This window comes from Alligator sinensis, unplaced genomic scaffold, assembly GCF_000455745.1.
Source record: "Alligator sinensis unplaced genomic scaffold, ASM45574v1 scaffold13_1, whole genome shotgun sequence".
Taxonomy (NCBI): Eukaryota; Metazoa; Chordata; order Crocodylia; family Alligatoridae; genus Alligator; species Alligator sinensis.
The window spans coordinates 856,712-878,744 of NW_005841909.1; the positions used below are offsets into that span (position 1 = coordinate 856,712).

Below are 22,033 nucleotides of genomic sequence, written 5' to 3' on the forward strand. Positions count from 1 at the left end.
TGCCCCAAAGTTTGCTGTCATCGGCGAACTTGGCCAGTCCACTTCTGACTCCAGTGTCCACATCATTAATGAAGATGTTGAACAGTATGGGTCCAAGGACAGAGCCTTGGGGAACCCCACTGGTCACAGGACACCACGATGAGTGACTTCCATCAATTACTACCCTCTGGGTCCGACCCCGGAGCCAATTTTCCAGCCAGTGGATCGTGGAGGACCCAAGGCGACAATTGGCCAGTTTCTCCAAGAGGCGATCATGGGACACCAGATCGAAGGCTTTTTTGAAGTCAAGATATATGACATCAATCTCTTCTCCCTTGTCCAGGTGATAGGTCACCTGGTCGTAGAAGGAAATGAGATTGGTCAAGCAAGACCCACCCGCAACAAACCCGTGCTGGCTATCCCTTAAGATGTTGGCGTCGACCAGTCCATTAAGGATGGCCTCTTTAATAAACTTTTCTAAGATCTTCCCCAGGATAGAAGTCAGGCTGATGGGCCTATAGTTAGCCGGATCCACTTTCCTCCCTTTCTTGAAGATAGGCACCACATTGGCCTTCTTCCAGTCTTCGGGCACTACACCAGAGCGCCAAGAGTTTTCAAAGATCTTCTTGCTCCTGCCTATATCCCAGTTTTGACTGTCATCCTAGGAACAGGGACCAAAACAGGATCAGGTGTGGGTGAAACTGTCCCGCTGCTCCTGTTTCCAGGAGGAGCATGGGGTAAGGGTGGGGAGCAGGGATGGACTAGAAAGAGCTGCACTGCTAGAGGCAGCTTTGCTGCCAGCTGTATGCTCCTTCGGGAGCGCTAATACCAGGGGAGTGCCTGCATGTGGTACAGCCTTTCCCAAGCTGGCTTTGCAACACAGGGCAGTTTCATTGCAGTTGCACAGCCCTTCCCAGCAGCAGAACCCAGCTGAGAAGCGCTCAGGTAAGCCAAGGCAGCACTAATAGCAGTTCTCAGCCTGAGGTTTCCCTGCATTAAAAAAACCCACCAAAAATAAAAAGCGGTGGTGGGATGCCTTGACCCTGAAAAGGTTAAGAACTACTTCCCTAAGGGCTCAAAAAAGGCACCCACATTTATTTAATGGTTGAAGGCAACTCTGAATCCTTGAGGTTTGCAAAACTGCAGCCAGCTAACCAAATGGTTCTTTTCAGCCCTTGTTCTACGTCTTCTTAAAGATCCAGTCATGTAACTTGAGTATAAATGGTTGTTTTCCAAATGAAAAGCAGATTGACAAAAGCACCATTATCTCTTCTTGGAGCTGTATCTTCTGCCGAATCATTTGGTAAATATGTAGTTTGGGGATCAGAACTCGTGGTACAGGTGATATCTTTTATTAGACCGCCTAGATATTTGCAAAAAAGGTCTTTATTTGCAAGCTATTTTTTTTAAGTTTGTGGATTCATTTTACTACCCGTGTCTTACCCATCTTCCATTCTACAAACCAAATATTAAAACAGTTTAAGGCTTCTAAAAGCATGCTGAAGATCTGTTAAAGTAATTGGACAGCTCTTATCTTCAATGTTTCAGCTACTGGACCCTTTTCAACAAACAGTTGCTTTTTTCTTCTTAAGTCAAATACACATCAGGCCTCTAGTATGCTGACTGTCCTTTTCTATTCATATTCACCATTTGCCATTAAGTTTTCTTCATTTCTATTAATGATCTCAGATTTATTTTTAGCTCACATTTGCACAACGGGCATTCCTCTTCCCATGTCTAGCATTTAGCGTACTGATATATTCTCCTGACATTGGTTCTTCCTCTTGCCTCGGTACACAGTATCACTGCATTTTCTTTATGTCAATTTTATTGCCTTTCTTTTGTTGTATATATGCATGTTCTAGAATAATTAAAGAAAAAGAGCAAATCTACATACATGGGGGGGGGAGGGGGTAAAATCACACTATACACTGGAAATCCAGATGGTAATATTTACCTTTGTCAGGAAATTCCCTCGCTCCAAAAAATAGCTCACTAAAAGAATGTTCTGTAGCAAGACTGCAGGTTTTCCTTCTCTCTCTGTTTTTTTAGATTATCTTTTCAAGATAAGCCTGAATCAGTCCAAGATAAGCATCTCATTGAAATTTCAAGTTTCCACCCCAGTACACTCCCCCCCGTTTCTTTTCCATGATTTTTTTCAGACTGGAGTCTATGCGTGTGTTTTTATACAGTACATCACACTTACAGTCATGTACCAACATAAGAGTTTCACCTACTTGTAATATGCTCAGATAAGCTATGAAGAACTCCCCCATTTTTTTCCAAAATTCTTAATCTGAAATCAGGTATCCAGGTTGTAGCCATATTAGTCTAGAGGAAAAAGCAATCAGGACTCATAGTAGAGGTGAGATCTTTTATTAGACCAACTAGATTTTTGCAAAAAAGTTCTTTAATTGCAAGCTTTCGGGCACAAATGCCCTTCATCAGGCCTGATGAAGGGTGTTTAAAAGCAACTTAAAATGTCTAAAATAATGAAGTTGCTTTAATAAAAATCTTTAACCAAAATCTATGGCGCACAGTCGGTGTTTGGACAAACTCTTACGTGACTTGACAAATATATTATCTAGATCTCAAATCAAAGTCCACTGTCAAAAACTGATAGCTACCTTGCCCACATTTTAGGATCTCAGTAACTATATATAACGATGTGTAGAAAAGAAGCATCTCACCCAGACTGTACAGGAAGTACCATATTCAACTACAACAGAACACCATTCTTTAGCAAGTTACCATCTCTTCGACCAGGAGCTTCAATTTACTTCCCTATCATGACTGGGTTAGGGGAAGAGAGGGTATATACACACACATCAGACAACCCATGGGACACTTTGTGCATGTTATACAACCACAGATTTATGAATTACTATAATCCCAGGGAGATCAACATTGTTTTGCTCAATAGAATGCTAATTTTCTTCCTGAAAAGGTGTTAACTGAAGTGCAAGCAACAGCTTAACCATCAACATGTTAAAAGTTACCTCTGGCTATGCAGCAAAAATACGTTCTGCGCTCTAGATACTAGAGCGACATTTTGTTCTATACCTCAAATAGCAAAAAAATAATAATAATAATTGTCCTACCAATAAGCCATTGTATGGAAGCCATAGGATCAGATATTAAAATTCTTTTCAAAGGCAGCTTTCAAGTTTTAATCAGAGCAAGTATCACCAGAAAGAGGAGACATTGAAGATTTCTCATCAGGCTCTTTCACTGATTCTAAACACCAAGAACAACCGAAATGGCAATGAAGCACAAAAAAGGGGGGCAAGTACACTACTAATATTGTATCTTCAGTCAAGATGTCAGGAGGAGAAAGCTCTCCAACAGCCACATACCTTGGATGCTTGGGGTGTAGAAATCACATGAACAGTACTAGGTTTGACTCCATTAGCCTTGGGTCGTTTGTAGAGAGCAAATCTGCTTTTCCTACGTCCTCTGTCACCATTAGGCAGGGAGCCATTGTACCTACAAACAAAACAAAAAGTTAGCCTGGGAAAGAGCAAGAGAAAGCAGCAAAAATGCTCATAAAACTGTCACAGCATATCATAAAGATCATACAGCGGGAAGAATCATGCCCTGAAACAAAAAGAAAACCAATCTATGCAGGTTCGTTTTCTAAAGAGTTTCAACAAGACTTAATTCGAGTTGACAAGTATGCAGTACTTAGCACATTCCTTATCAATATTTTCAATATCAATACTTACCTAACACTAATAAAGGGCAGCAATTGATTACACCACCTCTAAGAAGGTTGGTTGTAGGAACTAGAGTAGTTGTTCTTAACAGGGACACCACAGCCCCATTGGGTACCATGAGATCCAGGAGTCTAAAAAGGCTGAGAACCGCTGAAGTAGGGAAACGCTGTCTGACCTCTACGATGAAACAATTATCTGGTTTTCCAACCAATTCGAGTTTTTCTGTGCTCAGGGTACAATTTATCATTTCTGAACATTGCAAATACTGGAATCTTTAGAAGCAGGTGTTTCTCCCTTCTTCCATGAGCCATCAAGAGATAGCTGTGTGTTAAGCAGGATCTGTAAGTGACTTCAGATCACAAGTCTCATTAGAAATGGATGCAATCTGTTCTCTGAAGTCAGGGCTTTTCATAAGCTCCTAACAAGCACTGAGAACAAGGATGTCAAAGAGCCATTCTGCGGGCCAGCTCTGACTCAAAGAGGTCCTTCACCTGGCCCATGGAGCCCCTGGAAGGGCCAGGAATTTGGTGGTGAGCTTGGGAAGGGGTAGGGCCTGCCACCAGACTCCCATGTACAAAGCCCTGCTGGGGACGAGTAAGCCATGTTAACCCTCATGCCGCTGCTGCTCGCTCCATGCCACTGTGCCCAGATCCAGCCCAGGAGGAAGAATCTGTTTTTTTTTCACGCCCTACATGGCTTACAGAGGATTTCCCTGGAAAGCGCAAGCTTCAAGTTTCCCCCATCTTCCCCGAAACCTCTGGTGAAGAACTGTTTTCTTATTGCAGTCCTGGCACACACTGCAACGTGCTTGTGAGTTCCCATAAGTGCTTTATAAATGCGTCTCCCAAGGTTGTCTGTGCAAGTGACAGATGCTGTCCCACATGCCATCCCTTCTTGCTCATGCAGATTTCATACCTACTCATCTTGACAAATTACTAAAGTAGTTCAATTTACAAATTTGAATAGAAAATTGTCTCATTTTCTGCAGTCAGGGACGTTCATTCTCTACAGCTTCACTTTCCAAGGACAGCCTGCTAGCATAATAAGGAAGACAAGGAAGGAGGGAGATGGAAGGAAAGCTGGAAGTTGACTAGTATCCTTAGAAAAGCTAAAAAGTACAAAATTCCAGAGACCCTTGAAAACTAATTTATACAAATGATTTAAGTGGTCCAGTCCCCATCCCCTACCCCCCGCCAAGAGGCTAAATCATTTCAACTGAGCCTCATGGGAAGGCAGCAGTCACTCCACAGATCAGGTTACAACCAAGTCTTTTATAACAAGGCTCACTGGAAAGTAGATGTACTTTCCCAGTCAGAGCCTTAGTTTAGGCAACAGATGGATAATGCAAGGAATAAGTAAGCGTGTGTAGAGAATCAGGCAGCTGCCTTATTCTCTGCTTTAATTGATTTAGCTCTCAAAAGGCGCATAGTAAGTGAGGCACGAAGGATGGTCGCATGGTTAAGGATGCTAAATGGTGCCCTGGAGAACTGGCTCTACCCATGCCTCTGCCATCGAATTCCTACGTAGCACTGGGCAAGTTGCATAAAAAAAAACAAAACTTCACAGGGGGTCACTGTCTTATTGCTGGGTACCCCACTCGAGACAGCTGGGGCCTGCTTTGCAGCAGTGCATAAATGCAAGTGAAGTCACAGGAACTTTTAAACTCCTCTTAACGTTTAATCTAAAAGCTAGATCCCTACAAGTCGGTGGGCCCTTTTCAGTTGAACTCCAGTTTAACTCAGTTCCTTCTACTAGTATATAAAAAAAGGGTAATACCACCTTACCACAAAGAAGTGGTATGAAAAGGATTCATTAGGGTTTGTAAAATACTTGTACATTAGGTTTATGATCAGCGCAGGAATTAAACTGACAGAACTGAATTAATCCATAACATGTGATGAAGTACAGGCAACCCCTGCTCTTAACTGGTTCCTGAAAAACCGAGTGCTAAGCAAAATGAGTGTTAAGCAAAACCAAAAGTATCTGACAACCCAAGATGGCAACTGCAAGTGTTTTTAATGATCTAAGACGGCGACCAGGAGCATTATAACAAAACTCGCAGAGTGCTAAGTGGAACCAGGTATCAATTTCAAATGAGCATTATAGCCAGATAGTGCTAAGCAAAACAGCGTTAAGCAGGGGTTGCCTGTAAGCTGTTGCCTACAAAAGCTTATGCATCTTTGAACTAGTTAGTGTCTGAGGTACTACTCTGCCCTGCCTTCTGGCTTAAAAACTGAATTCAGTGCAGGGTTTAGATGGTGTGAAAAAGTTTTGGCCTACACACTCAATAAGCTGCCTTTCAACAATCACACTTTCTTGACAGTCAAGTAAGACAAGGCCTTGCAGAAACACATAGCACAAACATGCAAGACTAGAGCACATGTACACAGAAGAGACACACAACTAAATGTTGTACAGACAACCTTAAATTCTAGTGTTTTCCAACTCTGGAGAGTTTTGATGCTTTGCAGGAGCGCTTTCTACATTCTTACCCCGCAAACAACATGGTTGTAAAACATGCAGGCAGGTTTTAACTTGCCTTCTCAAATGCTAGTTTTCTTTGAAGTAACCAATAACATATGATTTCATGAGGAGTTAGAAATGAAGCTAATATTCTGTATTTTAAGTTTTTCTAGATCCTACTAGTCTAAGTTGGAAACAAAGAGTGATACAGAAGAATGTGGCTTCTATATCAAGCAGCAGTCCTAGAAGTCATACAGAAGGCTGGAAGGGACCTCCAGAGGTCATCTAGTCCAGCCCCCTGCCTGAAACAGGATCATCCCTATCCAAACCATCCTATACAACCATAATTTAAACTCTACATAAAACTATGGTCAACCCTGACCCAGCATAGACCTAACACCCTAACATGCCACAGGTGAAGCAAGGGAACCACGGCAGTCAACATCCTGCTTCTATGAAATAATTGTCAATATATACACCAGAGGTCCTGGGCTGAGGGCCATGCTCCCTGCTACAGGGAGCTCCCACCGTCATACCATGCTGACCACGGGGTAAAATTCTTTCCTAACCCCAAATATGGCGATTGGTCTGACCCTGAATGGAGGGGCAAGGCCCTCTAGCCAGGAACATCCCGCTTTGCTCCTAGCAGGAGCATCAGCACACCCCAGTTGAAGTCCCTGACCTTAGCTGTAGCCAACACCCAATGCATCTTGGGAGGCTTAAAAAAAATCCTGACACATACAGCAGGAAAAAAGTAGGGGAGGGGGGGAGGGAGAGGAAAAGGAGCAACCAGGAAAGCCCAGAAGCACAGGAAATACCCATGGTAAAACATAGGTATCGCTACACCTAGATCATCTCTGACCAGTGGCTGTCCAACCTCTTCTTCAACACCTCCAGTGATGAAGAGTCTACAACTTCTGTAAAGGCTAATTTCATATGAATTTTCATACTTTCATTTTGCAAATGTTAAGTACCTGTGTATTAGATTTTGTCCAAGACAGAGGCCTTTGAAAACGGTTACATCTTTTTACACCATCATCTGCAAAAACACTTTGCTTTGCTCACATTATTCCTCCAATTCTTCTAGTCGGATTCGGCAAATTCATGAAAATTATATGTATATATTTTAATAACAAGCTATACAGCTGTAAGGAAAAAAGCAAGTTTACTGCCACATGTCAGAATGCTACAAAAAGTTTTCCTTCCCTAAAGTACTGGAATAGCTCAGAGTGGTAATCTTAGTATTTTAATTTGTAGGAGTGTTTCTGACTGCAGCCTTCTATCAAAACTTATTCTGGAGGCAGAAAATCTATTTAATTTTAAACACTGTAGTGCACCTGAAGGGCTGAAAAGAATATCTTTCATTTAAAACCTAAAGCCAGAGTTGCAGTCAGAAAGGAGAAAGCATTTGTTATGCTTTACTTTTAGAGCTGCAGCTTGTCTTTTGCCTCTAGCTCTGGAAAATAGATCAGAAGCAGGTTAGTAAATGTACATAAATGTTATATGAATGCAGGGAATCTCCTTCTTGGCCATAGGTAATAGTTACTATCTAAACATATCCCACATTTCTTTAGGCCAGAAGTTCTTGGTATGTTCACCCTGGGGGCTGCACACACAATCCTGCAGCTGTTCTGGTAGGCCACACTGTTCACCACCACTACCTAAAGCTTGAGATATCAGCAACTGAACCACCTCAAATACCCAAGATCCTTTCCAGACAAACACAGGGATCTCCCTTCCTCACTAATGGAGCCCTCCCCAGTCCCACCCTGCATGCTCAGACCTGAACTCCACCAGACTCGTGCATTCCTGTTCAGAAGGTGCATTCACCTTTCTTCCCACGTTGGATATTTATGAGGCAGAAGCAGCAGCCCCTCTCCTTAGTTCCCTTTCTGTGTTCCTATTTCAACTTCCCTCCTATTAGTGACTGGGCTATCCTTCTTTCTTATTACATGGGATGGGGTGGGAGGGTAATCCTGCTTCTCCTTCCCTGGTTCATTTTTTTCTGCAGTCCAGTACTAGACAATTGCTCTGGGGCCTTCCCCAAGCTGGTCCAAGCACAGCAGCCCCAGTTCCTGCAGAGCCATGAGGAAGAAGAGGAGGAGGAGGAGTAGGAAGAAAAGAAAGAACAGTTAGATAAGAGGTAGAGGGATGACGATGGCAATAGCCATATCCCTGCCCCACAGAAACCAATGCAGCTTCTAGGCTTCATGGCTCTGTAGATCCACCCTGATTCAACAGCAACCAGAGCAGTCTCAGGTCCTCTCCACTCTTCCCCCACCAAGGTCCATACGGTTTGACCACAAAGGCCATACCCCAACTTGCAGGTTGAGAACCCCGGCTCTACCACATCAATGTCTGAAATATGAAATTTGTCAAACTATGAGTAACCAACCTACAGAAAGTGAAAACCCTTTTAAACCCATCAAAAGCCTAGAGCCCGTGGGCTCTGTAGCATTAGTATGCAGCACATTGCAGAGCCAAAGGCACTTTAAGCAAGAACTTCCTGCTCACACGCTATTATCTGAAGTTCCCTAAAAATCTCTGAGATGCCAGAAGGTGTCAGAGGAAAGCAAGACAAAAGAAAAAACGTGGCCTAAAAAAGATGTATCCACACTATTCTCTCAAAGTTTCCTAGTGCCAGAATTTGCTAGAGACCTACTTGAACTATGCTGCTTGTTAGAACAGTATCATCTGATCTTGCAGGATATGAATTCTGCTTCTATGTTAGCACCACTTTCATCACTTCAAAGATCAGTGGTACTGAACTGCAGGTAGTCTCAAATATAAAGCATCAAAGCCATAAACAGCTTTGGACACTTGAACTGCACCCAAAACCCAACCTGGGGTATGTACAGGGTAGTGCTCTGTCCACTTGTGATTTAGAGCATTTTTCGAGCGCTAAAAGGGGGGTGGGGGGGGTTTGCTCTGAGCCTCCCTGCACTTTGCAGGCTAGGAGACTCCGCAGCCTCCTGGGGCTGCAGGGACTGCGACAGCAGCAGACCAGTGGAGAGGGTAGAGCTGGGCACAGAGCAAGGGAACAGCAGGGGCACAGAAAGAGAAATGGGGGCTGGCAGAAGTGGGGTAGGGGCAGCTGGGGGGAAAGAGGTGCCATTCCAGCCCTGGATCCCCCCCAGGCAATGCCCAGGTGCTATGCCAAGCTCCCAGCTCTGGGGCTCCGTGATCTGTGGATGTTTGATGAGTCCCATCCTGTACCACACCTTCTCAACCACACACACACCTTCCCTGACTCATCCAGGACTGCAGAGGCCCTTCCCAAATGTACTGTCAGGAGAGAGCAGGGTCTCCAGCCAGGCAGGAGGGCAGCACCAACACTCTCTGTTAAAATACAGCGCTTCAAATGTAATACCTTTTTGAACAAGGGTCAATTTAAAGCACTATACCCATTTTTAAAGTGCTGTGAAGCCATGCACTTCTGTTAAGTCACGACAATAAAGCTCTTTAAATTGTGAAGAGAGCAACTTCTGTAGACAACCTTAAAGTCACTGTCAGAGCAAGGACTGCAGACAGAAAAAAGAAAGCACTTCACAGCCATGGGTACCAGTGACCCCTCCCCCCCCACCTCCCCCAAGCTATGGTTATCCCACAAGCAAGTTGTAATTAGCCAGTTTTTTTTGTACCTTAAATATGGAGTAGCATACAAGCATTGTGTACCATTACTATGTCTATAACATTGAGCTTCCGAAATTATTTTATGTAGGCTAGAAGACAAACACTCTTCATAAGGAACCAATTCCACCAAGATAAGCAAAAGCTTTTGCGCAGAAACTACATATTGTTGATGTAAACTCCACTGCAGAGTTGTGTCTTCGGAAAGGAGAGGTTTGCCCTTTCTAGAAATTGAACTGAAAAAATGCCCTCACCCATGTATAGCGTAGCTATAATCTGTAGTCTACGAGTTCCCCAAATTTTTCTTATTGTATACCCCCTTCCAGATTTACCAGCCCCCTGTGTACCCCTACCAGCATACATTTTATATTTTAACCCCTGAAATGCCAATTATGAAAATTAAACCCACCACTCCCCAATTTCTCCTGTGTACCCTCCCCCTTCCCAACAGAGATGTCTTGTGTACCCCCAAGGGCACACGTACCATACTTTGGGAAACCCTGCTGTAGTCCACTGCAAGTTGGTAATGACTCAGCCAAACATGTCCCTGCAGCAAACAATAGTTTGTACAACAAGCCAGGACTTGTCACAGCTTTCATAACAAAAGTGAGGCAGACTCCTAGGTCAGCAACATCCCCTTTCACAATGGAAAAACTGGTCCTTTCCAACTTGATAAAGTATTTCTGGGCAATACCAGAAATATTAAGTACACACTGCAACAACTACCATTCAGAACTAGAGAAGTGTCTGAAGTCTGTTATTCAGGATAGCAACATCAAAACTACTGCTTGTTTGCTTGGTTTTTTATTTACACGCAAGACTAGTCTAAAAAGATCTTCTATTGCTGGAAGGCCTTCTGTTGAGGGAACACCTCCAGTTTTTCTCCTTTTGAAAATGGACTAATAGAAAAGCCACATAATCTTGCTTGTCTGTGCACGGGGTGGGGCTGCTCGTTACCACGCACTGGTTGGCATTTAAAACTCTGGCACAGAAACAGTTCGGTTGTGCAAGATTTAGGATTAGCACTCTAAGCCCTAATTTAAGGAGTATGTTAAGTAATTCACCTCTGCAGCTAGGAAAGCCAGATTCATTACATCAGGAAGAAATGCCACTTCAGGTCGTTTCCACCGCAGACTTTAAAAGCAACCACTCTGAAGTAGGTTTTAGTTCATCAGACAAAAAACAAAACAAACAGAAAGCCACACACAACACTTTTCCATGCCTGCCAAATATCTCAGAACATCAATGAGTAAAGGAGCAGGGGAAGGAAGGAGGAAGAAACACACCCTGCATTAGGGCACGTTAGTCTGCCATGGAAGTGCTGCCACACAGCATCACTTAGCAGGGAACTCCTCCGTGAGCCAACGCACAAAAAGGAAGCTTACAAGAAGTGGAAATTTGGACAAACAACTGGGGAAGAGTATAAGAGTATTGCTTGGGCATGAAGGAATGAAGTCAGGAAGGCCAAACCACAATTTAAATTGCAGCTAGCAAGGGACGTGAAGGGTAATAAAGGTTTCTACAAGCATGCCAGCAACAAGAGGAAGATTAGGTCAAATGTGGGTCCAGTACTGAATGGGGGAAATACCCAGTGACAGATGATGTGGAAAAGGCTGAAGTGCTCAATCGCTTTTTAGCTCAGTTGTCACAGGCAAGGTCAGCTCCTAAACTACTGCAGCAGGCAGCAGTTTGGGGAGGAGGTGAGCAGCCAGGAGTGGTGAAAGAACAGGTTAGGGGCCATTTAGAAAAGCTGGACACGTATGAGTTCACGCGATGCACCCAAGGGTGCAGAAGGAGTTGACCTATGTGACTGCAGGAGGTGCTGGCCATTATCTTTGAAAACTCATGGCAACTGAGAGAGGTCCCAGACGTTAGAAAAGGGGCAAACGGTGCCCATCTTTAAGAAAGGGAACAAGGAGGATCCGGGAAACTCCAGACCAGTCAGCCTCACCTCAGCCCACGGAAAAATTATGGAGCAGGGTCCTTATGCAATCCATTTCTAAGCACTTGGAGGAGGAGAAGGTGATTAGGAACAGTTAGCATGGATTCAGGAAGGGCAAGTCATGCCTGACCAACCTGATTGCCTTCTATGATGAGGCGACTGACTCTGTGGAGGCAGGGAGACCAGCAGATGTGATTTACCTCGACTTCAGCCAGGCTTTTGATACCGTCTCCCACAACATTCTTGCAAGCAAGCTAAGGAAATCCAGGTTGGATGAACAGACTAAGGTGGATAGAAAGCTGGCTGGATTGTCAGGTTCAAGAGGGAAGCAATCAATGGCTCCATTTCTACTTAGCAGCCAGCCTCAAGAGGAGTACCCAAGGGGTTGGTCCTCGGGCCAGTTTTGTTCAGTATCATCATCAACGTCCTGGAAGACGGGATGGAGTGCACCCTCAGCAAGTTCATGGATGACACCAAGCTTGGGGGAGTAGTAGATACACTGGAGGGTAGGGCTAGGATTCAGAGTGATTTAGACAAATTGGAGGATTGGACCAAAAGAAATCTCATAAAGTTCAGTAAAGACCACTACAAAGCCCTGCACTCAGGCCAGAACAATCCCATGGCTGGCAACCGACTGGCTAAGCAGCAGCCCTGCACTGGGGGTTACAGTGGGCAATAATCTGGAGAGGTTGTGGACTCTCCATCCCTAGAGGTTTTTAAGACCTAATTCAATTATTCTACCATATAAATGTAATGTTGTCCCTGTTTTGCCTATCAACAGGAAAGCACTGGTTAAAATTTCACTCTTTCAAAATGGCTCTTGGGTATGTCTATTAGCACTATGCATACTACCCCCAATTACCATCTGCATGGAGAATGGATTTAAATCTGAACTCATTCTTAGCTAGCTTATTGTACCAGCAAAAACTATTTAAAAAATCCCCCATAACTGAAGACCTGCTAAAGAACTCTATAGAGTTTACTATAAACATGCAACTCCAGTCCCTGTAAGGACAGGTAGTCCAGCAGTCAATCCTTCCTAGAAAAAGTGTTTGAATGCTCATGCAAGAGTCCTGGTTAGGGGGGTTTCCTTCAACACTTCATAGCAAGATGCAAAGTGCTATAACACAAGCCAATAGGTTTAACTATCCCCTTGTAGAACCACCCAACAATTATACCTCTAACAGCTGCTTAACAAATCAACAAGTTCCCTTTCATCCTACAGGCATCACGTTTTCCATAATATCACACGTGAGTTTTTTGGGGTTTGTTTTTTGGGTTTTTTTTTTTTTTTGGGGGGGGGGGTGCCATTTACAGAGTTACTTGCTGAAGGAAAAAAAAGATTGTGGCAGAGATACTAAAGTTAGGAGCAGAAATACTGCTTAAAGCTACATTAATATAGAAATGCTTCATCGGTGCCTTACTCAAGAGTTCCCTTTCTTGGCACAATAAAGAAGGTCCACAGATCCTGGATGCTGGGTCTCTAGTCCCTGCAACCATAGTGGGAGGCAAAATCTAACCCTAGGACAAAGCAAGTGCTTTGTGAATCTTATCCATCGAGACACTTCCACAGCCTAAACTGCCTCCGGACACTAGTTTTTGTTTAGAAAACATTTCATTTTCCTACTGATAAAGGGGACAGTCTGCCTACACAGTAAGAAATTCAAATCAATTAAACTCCGAGTTGTAATTAACAGCCCCAGCCTTCCTTGATGAACCGCCATTCAGGATGCGTTGCATACATGAGTCTTGTTACTTAACGAAATAACTTTGGGGGTTAGGCATTAAATTCTTGTTCTTAATCTGTTGCGTGGTCCATAGATGCATGCCACTGCACTTTTCCTAGTGGTGTTCTTTCATAGAGGGCACAAAGGGAACCAACATGGTCAGAGATACTAAAAGGATTGACTTTTTCCTGCTACTATATAGCACTACTGCAAGCAGCTCCCATCTGAACACAAACCTTGCAATTCAGTTGAGAAAAAACAAAACAAAAACAGCGTCACTTCTAGGAAATCAAATCCTTTACCAACAGTTGGAACATCTATGGGTGCAGTTCCCACATTGGATGGCAATTTTTTGACTGAACTCAGTCATAAACTCCATTTTCCCTTGGAAGTGAACGGACAGTGGCCTGCCAATTCTTGACTGCCCAAGTGAGCTTCTCTTTGAAGGACTGCAGATCGTGCTGACACAGGACATGGCCGAGATGTTATTCTTTATGAGCACCTCAGAGAAGTCCAGACATGCAAGCAGCAGAGGCTTGCTATCATATTAGATGGCCCTGAACCCTTGCTGAATGTATGCTGTTCCTGCTCTTGTTTCGATCAGACCTCCGAAACCATTTTTTGGTCCCTGCGTGAGCTCTCCATCCCTTAGTTTTGGAACTGTGGCAACCGCCATCCAAATGGCTCGAACTTAGAGAAGGCTGGCAGTTGTCTGAGCAGCTTCAAGCCACCTGAATGACAATCTTCCCGGGGAGGCCTTTGCTGAAGGACAGCTAAGAGAAAGCTCTGTAGCTGGCTCATGTAAGCACGGGCCTACTACAGCTGTCTGCATAGATGACTGACTCCTAAGAGGGAGAAGCGTATGGACAGCTGTGCCCCTTGAGAGACTGACTGCTCAGGAGATTCCTCAGTTTCTCCCTGCAAAAAAATATCCAAAACATAATATACATACCACACACTTCGCAGAAAAGCATTCACTGCCATTGTGAAATGGAAAAGCCTGCTGAGAGCAGTGCTAGTAGATTTTCACGAACAAATGCTTTCCTAGGGGAGAGAGGCTGCCTTGGGTCTTCAAGTCTCAGAGATGGCCAGGGAGACACTGAAACCAAGGTCATGCACACGAGTGCTTGGCTTCCCCCTCGTTTCACAGACTTTTTTGCCACGCTGCGTGTCAGAAAGGTGAACAGGGAGCACAGAGAGATCCAGTGGCTATAAGGAAAGGGACTCCCCTTGCCTATTAGTGGCAGATTTTGATAGACTGGAGATTTTAGAGCCGGTCCCCAGCGCCCCTTAAGTTTACTCTGAGCAGGGAGAAGCTGCAATTCACCCAGCAGACAGCACAGCCTGTGAAGGCCATGACACCTGGCTTATGTCCTTGATTGGCCTCAGCCAGTAGTGCTCAAAATCCAGGCCATGAGGCTGCCCAGTTCTGGAAATCTGGCAGTAGGGAAACAAGGGCAGGATTAATTGTGATGGCTTCCAAGCAGCAGAAATTAATGCTGCCACCACACCCCGGCTGCTAAAGTCCTGACTACAAGGAATCCAGCTTGCAATCCTGCTTGCAGGGCCAAAAGGTTGATCACAAGTGGCCCAAACGGGCAGAGGACACTGCTACCTACAGCACTCCCTAGGTGATATTTTCCAGTTGCATCTCAAGTTTCATTTCTAATCAATGCTTCTTAATTAAAGGGGTGCGGAGGGTTATTATATGATAGTGGAACAAGCATCTACTTAAAAATCAGCTGAATACAGGGTATTTAAAAACCCTGTACATGCACACACGTGCATATACACACACACACACACACACACACATTCAGGTCCTACTTGATGTTAGTGCATGTGGGCAAGCAGCCCCCTAACCCTAACCCCCCCTCCCCCCAAGTGTCAGATGTGTTATTTATGTAAAAGCCATCTCTTCCCCTTTACATATGTAAGCTCCCTTTCCATGTTTCCTCTTCCCCTTTATTTTAAGTTAATTAGGTTCCTTTACTGGGCTTATCACCATGGTACCCAAGTGGTTTGCAAGCATGAGGATTAAACCAAAGACCAGTGAAGTCAATGGGCTTTGGAAGGAGGCTCATGCTAATCAACTTCTGTTTTGTGGAGATGTCTCCCTTTCCTCCACCCCTCCGAGGAAAAACAGGGCAAGGAAGCATAAGCCGCTCTGTTCTGTGGCATGTGTCAAGACCAGGTCAAAGCAGTGAGCTTAGTATGTGATGCTGAAGAAGGAGAGATGTGTGGCATTTTAGTTCCTGCAGGGGTAGATACCACAGCTCTGGGCCATGTTCATGGAAGTTAGTCCCTGCAAAACTGAAATTATTGAACCAGTGGAACAATGATGTTAAAAATCAGTAAAGGGATTTTTTGGTATCATGTGTAAGACCAAGATTTGAAACTTGCCATTATTTTGATAAACGCTAACGGAGCGGGTGGTAGATGGGGGCATAACTGAATTACGGTGCTGCAGTAACATGCTGCTGGGTCTCCCTCCCACTCCAAACAGCAGTTGAGGAGTGAAGCTTTTAAAGACCACGTAAAGGATACAGCTATAATCCATTATCTCTTGACCAGAGGCATTTATTACAGCCAGGTCATTAGATGACTAGGATAAGATAAAATGGTAAAACATTAGTTACAGATGATGCTGGATGAAGGCTCAGCAAAGAGGGCAGAACCCATATGCTGACGGTTTGGTTTGTGGCTATGACTCTGACAAGTCAAGACCAAACCATGGCTACTAGTTCAGAGCACCTCTCCCTCTACCTGTGAATATGACTTCCATCTAGTAAAATGGAAGTTTAACCATCTGTTTATGTGAGATTTTCCCTCAGATACTAAGGTGAAACTCTTACAAGTTGAGCAAGTTGACCAAAAAAGTCCATTACTTTAAACATAATAAAAATCAAAGCCTCCCAACAAAACCTCCCAAAACATAGTTCACCATAATTAAGTATGTAAATTCTTGAAATCTGAGATAAGACAGAAATAGGCTCAACAGCTCCTAAAGTAAAAAAATAAAGTTCTGTACGAGCTTTTATGAATAATGCAAACTCTTCCCTTTGCTGGTCATCTTTTTAAGGCGGATGCCTTTGTGCAGAATAGTAGAAATGGGAAGAGAGGGTATTGCCTAACCTGCTTAAGGATTTTTTTTTTGTATTCACTTACTAATTTCCCTTCAACAAGAGTTGGCCAAAACTGGTTTTAGAGAAGAATTCAGGTTTTAAAAGACCTGCATATCTGGGAATAAAACACAGCTTTAATGCTAAATACTGTAAGTGGAAATAGTACATAAGGAAGTGGCAGTTCTGGTTACACAAAGATGCAATGTGTTATTCTGGGATTTAGACTTTTGGCCTAGCAGAGAGAGGCTAACTATAAAATTTTGGAGGACAAAAAACATTTAAGAGGCTGTAACCAGCACAGCTCTGCTTCTGGGGCCAAAAAAAAAAAAAAAAAAAAAGTTTAGTTTCTTTTTACTTGTATAAACACAAAATATAGAAGTGACCTTCTTACACAAACACAAGTCTGAGTAGATGCTGAAAGTGAATTCTGCTGATCTCGTCACAAAAGGCTAAACTCCCTACACATCTGAATGTCAGCACCAAAAAAGCCCACTTTATCCACGTATGCGCATCCAAGCTTTTTGGAATAGCTGTTTGTACAACATTACATTATTAGGATAGTGTTAAAGCCGCCTGCAAACCCCTCCTTGGTTATTATGCAGTGGCAAAGCCCTGTTCTACCATCAGAGCTTCAACTAGGTTGGCAGGACTGGCTGTTAATTAAGCTGGCTATTTTGCTTGTCAAACTGAGCATATTTGCTCAAGTTGATACAGATACGGACCTCTTTATTTTCTTTTTATTACACTCCAAAATCCAAGTGCAATTGCTATATATACTGTGATATTACTACATTGCCAATAGTCATCTTGGAAAAAAGCCTGAAATCTAATTCATTAAGTTTCTTCCATTTTTAAAGTCACATCTGGCATTCTCAGTTTCTGATCAGAATCAGAAATGAGTTTTCACTTAATATTCGGTTCAAAGGTTCTGCTCAAATTACTCAAATTAGTACCACAGGTGTGCACGATGCATTCGTTACATGCAAAAAAATCCCTACTGCACAGAGCTTACAAATTAAAATCAAATCATGTCCACAGAACATGTTACTGAGATACAATTTACATGGGTGGGAAGGTAGGGTTACTATGTAAATGGGTAGTTTTCCAAAAAAAATCATGACTTCTGGAGGATCACCAAGGTATTTTACACAATACTTTACAGGATTGTTTTTGGTTGGGACTATAAGGATACCAAGGAAAAGAGGTCAAATTGCTTCCCTAAGTTTACAAAGAAAAACTGGCAGAGTTCAGATACAGCTGCTGGTCTCGTACTCTTGCCTTAAAAGGAAGCTACAAAATTTGAAGATTAAGAAGAAGAAGGGGAAAAAAGCGAGACACTGAAATATGTTGCCCATTTCATTGCTTTGGCATGACGCAAATACTCAGGTCAAAGAGGAGAATGTTTTAACACTTAAGTGGAATCAAAGCCAGGCTTGCTACAGAAAGCCCATTATCTTCCTGAAGGCAAAAAGCAAGCAAATCCAGAAGCAAGATAAGCCTTTATCATATCAAATGGCTTTTTGTCATTGTTCTGTTCGGTCATTACAAATTAATTATTAATCCTTAAAGAGAAGGAAAGCAGTCCTTATAATCAGACATGGAGAGCATACAGTTCACATTCCACTTTCAGAGGCTGCCAGGTTTCTCAGTTTTGCTTATCTGGCTGAAATCTCCTAGGCATCTCTAAATGTGACATCATTTGTTTTTTTCAAGTTCTTTGAACCTATTGAACTCATCACCTTCTTGCTAGGCAAGACACTGCAGTGCCACCCACTCTCCTGAAGCTCCCATAGCCTCTCATATTCAGCAACTTCCCACACCATTAAATGAAGACCTCAGAATGGGAGCGGGTGAGTTTCCACCCGAGACCTGACCAGGCCTAGTAGGGACTTTGCCAGCAGCAGGAACCTCCTTGGATAGATCCAGGCCTTCATACTCAGCAGCCAACAACTGACTCAAGAGAAGGAGCTCTGAATGGTGGGAAGGGAAGGGAAGACTCGTCCCCTCCGAGCTATAGGCCTCTCTGGGATGAGACCTGTTCCATTTTGCCCTTTCCCTCCCACTTGATTTCAAGAGAAGATAATGAACAAGGGGCAGAACAATACCATAATGCTGCACAGCTGCAGAGGCAGCTCCATCCTATCCAACTTACACAAACACAAAGAGAAGATGATCAGTCTTCCCCACCTACAGGAAGACGCTGCAAGAGATGGAAATGGAGCCCTATTACGTAGCTCCAAAACTCTGGCACAAACTTGGAAGAAGAGGAAAGTCTGAAGGGGCTGTGCTCCAATGCAGCTATCACAAAAACATGAAGTTAGGGTGGGATGCGACGGAGAGTGCTAGAGACACTCCACTTGACCCTACTTCGATTCAAGGACATTCTTCATATCTGCCCAGGAACAGATATTCTCCATCTTAGTCTTGAAATGCAAATCAGCACATTGCATACAAACACTTTGCCTGCACCATCCCCTGTGAACAAATAAGTTTAGTTTGAGCAGAAACTCCTTCTCCAAACAATGTATGTTCCAAAGGACTATGACCTAGTGTCCAAGCACTATGACACTATGTACTATACTGTACGTAGGCTGCAGTTAGGACAGCACAAGCAAGGCACCAAAGTAGCCCATCAGCCCCCAAACCAGAGAAACTGCACTTTTAATCCCCAATCCTGCATGAGGAAGATCTACTCTAGCCAGTGGCAGTGCGGCGTTCCTGGTCTTTGTGGCACATCTAGTACAGGGGTTGGCAACATTTTTGGGCAGTGTGCTCAAAACACCCACAACTTCAACTTGTAAGATGTTGGCATGCCGGGGCAGAGGGTGGAAGAGCCAGGAGGGGCCCAATCCTTGTTAGTGCTGGGTAGCCCCAGTCCCTTCCCCACCATCCACCCAGACGCACACGTGCCAAGCAAAATGCCTTTGAATGTTGACTGCATTTAATTGACGATACCTCACTGATGTGATCCAGAAAGCATAAGCTGTTGCAAGTAGTCATACGAAAAAGTGGCCTGGTCTTTCCAAAGGGACCTTCCTTCTGAGAACTAACGGAAAGTGATTTGGGTATGTGATGCTCTATTATTTCAGTTACTGGATAAGCAGCAGAAATCTTAAATTCCCTTATCTCAGAAATCCACATGCATCTATGAAATGATGAAAAACTGAAACTCAAGTTCACTGTTTACCACAAACTTGAGTCATATATAGCCCCATTCTTCCCCACTGTCTCTTCACATATTAATGAACTTTGTCAGCGGGTTTGAGCTCAAGGCCAGACTGGGAAATGGCATACCAGAAAACAAATCATCACAGGATAAATGACTAAACAAGTCACCCACCAAAGATATTCTTCCAGTTGCCGGCTGTACTGTTACAGTGTTTGCCGGATAATAAAGAATAAAACTATTTTCTTAGCAGAACAGTACCTAAAATGCAGGGAAAGCACAGCTGACGAACACTTCTGCAAAGTTTTGTGCACAACATGAGCTCAATTATATGCATACAGATTTAAATACAAAAAAGTAATGTAGATCACATTTTCATAGATTGTGAGGGGCTGGAAGGGACCTTGCAGATCATCGGGTCCCACCCCCCCTGCTCTAGGCAGGAAGACAACTGGGGTCAAGTGACCCCAGCCAGGTGCATGTCCAGTCTCCTCTTGAAAACCTCCAGGGTAGGTGACTGCACCACCTCTGGAGGGAGTTTTGTCCACAGTCTGGACACCCCAACTGCGAAGGAGTTTTTCCTGGAATTGAGCCTGAAGCAGCCTTGCAGGAGTTTGTGTCCATTGGTCCTGGTCTTCCCCAGGGGTGCCCTAGTGAACAGTTGTTCACCGAGCTCCTCATGCACTCCTCTGATATAGCAGTAAGCCTCTATCAAGTCCTCTCTCAACCTTCTCTTCTTTAGGCTAAAGAGGCCCAGGTCCCTCAGCCTTTCCTCATATGGCTTGCCTTGCTCTTTCCTGGACCCTCTCAAGTTTTTCCATATCCTTTCTGAAGCGTGGCGCCCAGAACTGGATGTAGTACTCCACCTGCAGTCTCACCAGCGCTGAGTACAACGGGAGTATCTCCTCCTTAGTTTTACACGAGCTGCACTGGTTGATGCATGCCAGCGTGTTGCTTGCACTGCTGGCCACCGCACTGCACTGTCAGCTCATGTTCATGCGGTGGTCAATCGTTACCCCTAGGTCCCTTTCAGCCATGGTGCAGGTCAGGCTGTCACCTCCGAGCCTGTATGTATGTTGAGGGTTATTTGCCCCCAGATGGAGCACCTTACACTTGGAAGTGTTAAACTTCATGTGGTTCTGGTCTGCCCAACTCTCGAGCCTGTCCAGGTCTGCCTGTATCAGCAACCTATCTCCTGGGACACTGCCCCATAACTTGGTGTCATCCGCGAACTTGGCCAGCGAACTTTTCACTCCCCAATCCAAATCACTGATAAAGATGGTGAAAAGCACCAGTCCAAATTTTACAAAGTTTAAGTGAGAAAAAAAATTAAAAACCAGTTTTAAACAGTTTCAGATACTACAATACCTCACCCTCAAAATTTCAATGTACAAATAACATGGGGATGGGGGAGGAGTAGTAAAATGAACTATTTACAAAGCTTGTCAACTACACAGAAAAAAAGTCTTTTATAGTAATGCAGCATTACTTTTAAACACTGAAAAAAACAACCCTGAACAGTGATAGGAGTATGATTTAAACTTCGTTGCCAAGATATATTTTTTGAGAACAAATTGTACCATATTACAGTACCTTCTCTGTGCGTGTGTAGATATATTAAGTAAAGAGAATTTAATAGATCAAAAAAAATCTAAGCAGTTATCTAGTTATTTCCTCCAGCCTTCATTTTTCAGAACGGCGATTTCTCATCACTTACTTCTAGTCTTGTGAAACCATCTTTTGGTGGATTTTTTTTTTTTTTTTTTTTAATCTACAAAAAAGTTTCACGTGCACCTACATGCCGATTACTCTACTACAAGAAATTAAGATGCAAGTTGCCCTCATAAAAGGCAATGTAAAAATGTTAATTTCAAAAGAGTATGCCGTTTTCTGCAAGCAGCCTACCAAGGATACCTTTTCCCAAGAGACTCAAGGAAAGACGACGGACACACATTTTTAACCTTAGTGATCTGAAGAGCATATGAAGGATGTAGGCAGACAAGGTTCTTTGGGTAAAACCGGTATCTTTTATTAGACCAGCTCAAATAGTTGGAAAAATTCTTCTTTGCAAGCTTTTGGGTACAAATACAAAAGATGTTGCTTTATGCAGTGTTACAGCAGCAGGATCTTCTCCAGTAGTAGTACCATGGAAGCTGTATATTCCAAATTACTACCTGAAGGTATACCATGTACCCGCCAACCGCAGCAAGGAGACATGTACATGACTAAGCTCTCCATGAGTTTCTTAGAAACCATTATGGCCACAGGAGGTGGTGGAGGAGAAC

General features: G+C 43.6%; 1 protein-coding gene across 6 annotated transcripts in view; it reads right to left on the minus strand.

Annotated features, from left to right (window-relative positions):
* The window catches only part of PELI2 (pellino E3 ubiquitin protein ligase family member 2), a 119,384-nt gene that overhangs the window by 74,252 nt on the left and 23,099 nt on the right, over positions 1-22,033 (minus strand). For 5 of the 6 annotated variants that reach the window (XM_025197901.1, XM_025197900.1, XM_025197903.1 and 2 more), the window contains one exon: positions 3,336-3,465. The gene's annotated coding sequence lies outside the window, so the exon portion shown is untranslated. Of the gene's footprint in view, positions 1-3,335; positions 3,466-7,132; positions 7,304-7,988; positions 9,033-22,033 lie in introns of those variants that run through there. The other variant, XM_025197902.1, reaches the window with a different exon arrangement.